We start from the raw sequence: 6,431 nt of genomic DNA on the forward strand, positions 1-6,431 counted from the left end.
TCTCCTCTTCACACACCACACTTTTCGCGGCACACGTACTTACAGCCAATCAGCTCTGAATGATGTGAGATGACGTATGGTGGGGATGGCAGCACTATGCCCCTATGGTCATTATTTTTTTGCCACACACATTAAATAGGAAAATATTCTGAGCATGCGCAGTGTAGTTTTTACAGTCACCGTTCACTTAAACAGGGAGAGGGAGGGGCAGGATCGGGTTTTGTCCCACATGGCTCTAAACAGCTCAATAGGCACACACTGTAGACACTAATTAGAAGAACACAGACTAAAACAGCAATGTACAGACGAATCAGATGATTAAACATGATCTTAAAATATATTTTATATATTTTTGAATTTATTTTTTGCATTTTTTTGTAATCATTATTTGTAATACTTTCTGCTGACACTAGGTGGGGCTGCACCTGCCCCTAATGACCAGTCGCCACTGAGGCTACGTGATAAGGGACTGGGAAGGCATGAATCAAGCAAAGAGCACATAGATCCATAGATCTCTTCATTTTGCTCTCAAAGTTCACCAGATTGATGCTTTTAACTTCAATATTTAAAAAAAAAAAATCTTCCCGGGGGAGCATGCCCCCGGACCCCCCTAGAGGAGGTGAGGACCCCCCTAGAGGGTGTTAGGTCCACTCCCCACTTATAAAAATAGCACTTTACCACTGCACCCTCTCTATTCTCAGATGCACCCTCAGTCATTTTGTTCTGGAACCGGGCCTGGCGCATCCAACCCACGGGACCGATGATAAGGAAGTTGCAGTACCGCCGTTTGGACACAACGAATTTTGGGCACATCCCCCGTTTCACTGGGGGATCAACTACAGTGCTCACTGAATGGGCCACACAAAAGCAGAGCAATTGGGGGGTTGAAATATTGCGCTCTGATGAAGAAGAGTTTGAGTCAATCAGCAACTCAGTCCTAATCTACAGTATCAGGATGCCTTTACATACAAGACACTTGGTGTCATAAAGGGAGGAATAGAACGAGTACAAAGATGAACTTTGAATTGAATGACCAGATGTTTACAGATGTACAATTAATGATTGTTTTTATATTTCCAATGACCATACATGTGTTAAATAGTGGTGATTAGTATATTTTGTCAGATGGGATTACACTTTCGCACTAAACAAAATAAATAAATTAATATTATCAGAATACAAGGTAATAATAATAAGGTATTTCTACTATTATCACAGATAATGTTAATATCCCTAATCATCCAGCAATCAGACTTAACAACACTAACTCCTCAATTCATTATCCATTCATGGAAATGTTGTTTCAAGTACTGGATTCATTTCTGTTTTGGCCCAAAACAAATATGTATAATAATTCATATAACAATTATATAGCATATTTGATCCTCAAATTAAAGAAGTACAATTTAAAGAAATGTATATTCTATAATCAACATTAGATAAACACAGAAGAACTCTTTCAAAGTACCATAAGTATATTTTCAGGTAAGTATGGCTAATAAGAATAATTAATTGAGTTAATTTGGTATAGATCAGTGGTAGCCGTTACAAATGTATGAATTCAAGTCTAAAGAATGTTTAATCCTTCCTTTCCAGGTTTTTACAAAAGTCTTTAAATATTTGCCTAACTTTTCCTTTTCAGATTGTTAAACATTTTGAGAATTGTTTAACTTTTCCCTGTCAGATTTTTAAATGACATAATGATTGATAGTTCAAGTAATGTAATTCTGTTATCATGCAATCGTCTTTTGATTTAATATTTAATGAAGCTAACGTAAATATGAGATTATTTGCAACATTGTGTAGAATGCCTACACCATTTCCAAAGAACCTTATTTATTAGGGTATTGAACAAATTATTATTAAAATAGGTTTTTAGGTAATCAAAATTGATAAAAAAGAGAGAACCTGTTGGGGAATAATTTGCTTAGGTATTCAACCTTTGACACAGTTCATATTTTTCTCCTCTCACTGTCTCTTTTCCCATGGCATAGTTATACGGCCTTGGGTATTGTTGCTATCTCTCTTAAGGAGGGGCAGCTTGGGCGCATTGTTGTTGCCAGTCTGTGACAGAGCACAAGCCGCCATGAGGTAGTTTACTGTTCAGGGACGAAGGTTCCCTGGCGCACATTATTTCCTATGGACGAGAGCTCTAGTTAGATTCAGGGTCCATATTGCTTTAGTCTCACTGATGAAGAATGTTGATTATTACACTCCGAACTAGTTAAAACCTCGAGCTACAGAAAGAGTTCTTCAGAATTGGTTTGGCAACCGCTGTGTCAACTCGTGACACACCACCTGTCTTGTCAAATCTCCGGCCGTAACTCCAAATAAACCGTCAGTGTTTGCCATCAAAGCTCCAGCTCTCCTCGTGTCTCTCTGATTCCTGTTTCCAATTGCTACAGAAGTTTCCCCCACAAGTATAACTATTATAGCACTTATACAATTGCAAAGTGATTCTCACAACAAAAATAAAGAACAAAACAATATCAACAATAAAAAACAAATTATTATAGGAATGTTAAGAGACAAAGAAATTATAAACATTCTAAGAGGCCGACTACAAAAGGTACACTCAATGGCCCTTGATGACATCAATGAGCAGTCCCAATACATGCTGTTGTATAAAAAGAAATAGAACAGGTCCAGATCTCTTCTATTTTGTGTTGGATGATTTGTTTTATTGATTGCTGATCAATGTTATGATGTGTTTTACAATTACAACGAAAAGATTATTGTATTTGGAATCAAAAAGATTGCAAATCATAGTTTTAATAAAATCATTAGCAATATAGGGTTTATTCAACAGCAGTAAAGCATTAAGTTGCTAAATTAACGTACACTGAACTGTAAAACAATTTACCACTATTTAGGTAGCGCTCTGATCAGAAGGGTTGACTAGTAGGACAGCAAAGAGGTGGATGAGGTCTCTGTCATGTACAACCATTGGTAGATGTGACACCTGAAAGAAAGATAAGGAAATAAGAGTAGACACACATCCTCTTAAGTAAATGTCAAGACCAAATCATGTCAAGCTTTAATCTGTCATCATGGTGTAGTCTTATTGCATATTAGAAACGGAGTTGGTGAAACTAAAACTGCAACGTTTGAAAGGCCTTTGTTTATGTGATTGAATGATTTACTCAAATAAAAAGGTTGATGAATTATCATCTAATGATTTGTATGATGTTTTATTTATGTTAAAGGTCACTTTGAATGATTTTAACTAATGATAATGTAGAAAAACTAACATTTTAAATTCGTGACGGTCCACATTAATTTCGGGACGGCTTAGATTGTATTTCGTGACGGTTCCGGGAGGATGGGGAAAAAAGTTAGTCGAGAGCCCTGGCGGTTACCCAAAGTGACAGACCTAATTTTACCCTTATCTCTGCCCCAGAGTGCACCTAAAATAAGCCGGCATCACAGCACTTTTCAACCCAGGAATACAGTAAGTGTTTTAAACGTGGGTTAAAGTGTTGTAAATAGAGACAGAGTGTACCCAGAGAGCAGCATGTAGCACCTGGCTTTTCAACACAGGAATAAGTGTTTGAAATGTCTGGGAATATGTTCATGCAGCCCCTTAATAAGGGTAATAATGATTACAAATCATTTCTAGAGCAGAAATATTTAAAAAGTGTCGGGAAAAGTGTTGTAAATAGAGACAGAGTGTACCCAGAGAGCAGCATGCAGCACCTGGCTTTTCAACCCAGGAATAAGTGCTTGAAAAGCGGGGAAAAGTTGTTTAAAATAGTCTGATACTACCAGGGCTCATCACAGCACTTGGCAAGGCAGGACAGGACTTGAATCATGGTTAAACATTGTTTATATAGTATGATACTTACATCACTTGACAAGGAAGAAATAGAGTTTAAAATGCGGGGAATAGTGCATCAAAGGACGGACTAAACACCTCCAGCATGTCTCCCTAACATGGGCACTTAGGTTATTGCATACCTCCAGGAAAGAGACCGGGAAAAGCACCACTCTTTGGCTGCTCCAAGACCCTCAAAGGATGGACTAAAGACCTCCAGCATGTGTCCCTAATATGGGCACTTCCATAACCTTGCACACCATGAGTGCCCGGGTGCACGGGTTGCGCGAGCAGTCTCCCGTGAGCGGGAGCGCGCTCCTTCACTACAGACTGTCGCTTTCAATATATCTATCCATCTATCTCTCTCTCTCAATCTATATTTCACTCTATAAGGAACCGCAGTAGACAAAAGGTGTTGCTATAGCAACACGTTATGTTTGTTTACACGCAAAATCAATAGCGCGAAAAGGGGTGGGGTCAATACGACCCACTTGGCAGAAATAGGTATAAATGGCAATTTTTTGGGCGATTTCTTCAATCTGACTTCATTTTGACAATTTTTAACAACATAGGGTGCTACATAACACACTTTCAGGAAAAGTCACAGACTGGGAGACTTTAATATTTTATTGAAAAAAAGTTACATACAATAAAAAACAGCTCTGGGTCAAATTGACCCGATTGGCGGTTCTAGAGTTAATTCAGTTTTGTTGCGGACTAGGTGCCGGAACACCAAGTGTCTTGGGAGAGCGCGGTATTTCAGGTGAGACAGCGGGCATTCTGGCGTCATCTTGGACCGCATCTTGGAAGTCATATTAGCCAAACCTGTGGAGACACAAGCAGATTGAAATCGATTAAAATCGATTGAAAGGTACGCTATTTTGGAAGATGGGAGGCTCCATCTGCGTTCAACACTGCTGGGTAAATGATATTTACCCGGAGAAGGGGGGCTCCGACTCCAATACCAACACTGAGCTATAGAGTGCCCCGAAGTACCAGGCCGACACTCATATCCGAGCCATCAATTCATGTTACTCACCCAGCAAATGAGTTACAAACTGACCCGTAACTGGGCGTCAGTAGGGAGAACCGGGGGGCTGGGGAAGAAGATTGAGTTGAGGAAAGTTGATCCATACGAGGGGGTAAAGCAAAGGAAGGGTCCGAAAATAGTGACTTGTAACCCGGGTAGAGAGTATGTCATCTATCGGTCCTATCCTCCAGACAACATGGTAACGTGGGGACAACAGTACCTCCGGGCGCTCCATCCTGCTCCGGCCTTCGCCGCAGCGGGGGGAGGAGGCATTGAACCCCGCAAACCTGCCCCCGGAGGAGGCAGGGGAGTCAGGCATTCGGAGGTGCAAGGTGGACGGTCAGGGCGAGGCCACCACACCGCACTGGAGTCAGAGTTCCGAGTTTTTCGAGCCAGGTCCCGGTGAAATGCAGGACGGAGCACCTGGCAGGCGCCTCCAGCAGGCGCCTCCAGCAGACCCCCCCCGCGCGGTTCCCTCGTCCCTCGGAAGAGGCGGAGAGGTGGGTGTTTTTTCATCTGCTGGCGGACTGCCGGGGAGAATGCGCTGCTCGGGAGCCAGGCTCAGAGTGAGTGGCAGTGGGTGCCCGCACCCGACTTTTACAGCGGTAGCAAAAACTTGCCTCAAGCACTGGGTAGAGTCCCCTGTCAACTCCCCTTACATTCCTCCGGAGACCAGTTGGGACTTATGTAACAACCATGCTGGGGGGTCTCCAGAAAACAATTGTATCCGAGCCAGAGTGCACTTCAAGGATACATTCCTCCAGGATATGTGGGCTAAAGTATTGTTAGAAGCAGTGTCAGTTAGACCAAATCATTTCCGTGTCCGGGCCGGGTGAGGTCATGCCTGTGTTGAGTCAAATTAAGCCACAGGCTCTACTCCTGGTGGTGCACTATTATTAGAAGCAGTGTCAGTTAGAAGATGGTCTCTGTCAATCCTTTCAATGTCCGGGCTGGGTGAGGTTTCCCGTGTTGAGTAAAATTAAGCCGCGGGCTCCACTCCTGGTGGTGCGCTTTTGTCAATTCCTTTACGTTTCAGGTTGCTTTCATCTTCAGCTTCCGCAGGACCAATTGCTCATATCAGAGCTTAAGGGTGGACAAGCTGTAGAGAAACACCTGGGCTGGACCAGGCCGTTACCGCTTTGAGACAAGCATATGTGGTTACGCAGGATCAAATAGGTAGCCTGTGATGAAGTAGAGTCGACCCTATATCATGTGAAGCCACCGAACACTGGTCAACGGGGGAACCGGTGCCCGGAGCAAGGCCAATTGCTGAATGCCGCAGCCGACGAAGGCCGCTATGCAACAGTGGAGGGTTCGAGAAACACAGTGTTTGCCGGGCACACCGCGGCGGAGGTGGGGAGGTTCCAGCCCGGAACATCCACCCCGCTGCGGGACCCGTGGTGGGACCCCTGAGTGAGACGGTTCGTCTTAGTCACGCTTCATATCGGTCGGCCCGGGAGGGAAGAGACACGCAGGGTTGCCCCCATGCAGCACACCCTCCCGGCTATCAGAATCGAACTCGCAGTTCGGAGGAACCGACCGCCAGAGCACCGGCACGAGGCGGTTTGCCATTCGATCAGTGAGAAA

Source organism: Gymnodraco acuticeps, unplaced genomic scaffold (assembly GCF_902827175.1).
Source record: "Gymnodraco acuticeps unplaced genomic scaffold, fGymAcu1.1, whole genome shotgun sequence".
In the NCBI taxonomy this organism is placed as follows: Eukaryota; Metazoa; Chordata; class Actinopteri; order Perciformes; family Bathydraconidae; genus Gymnodraco; species Gymnodraco acuticeps.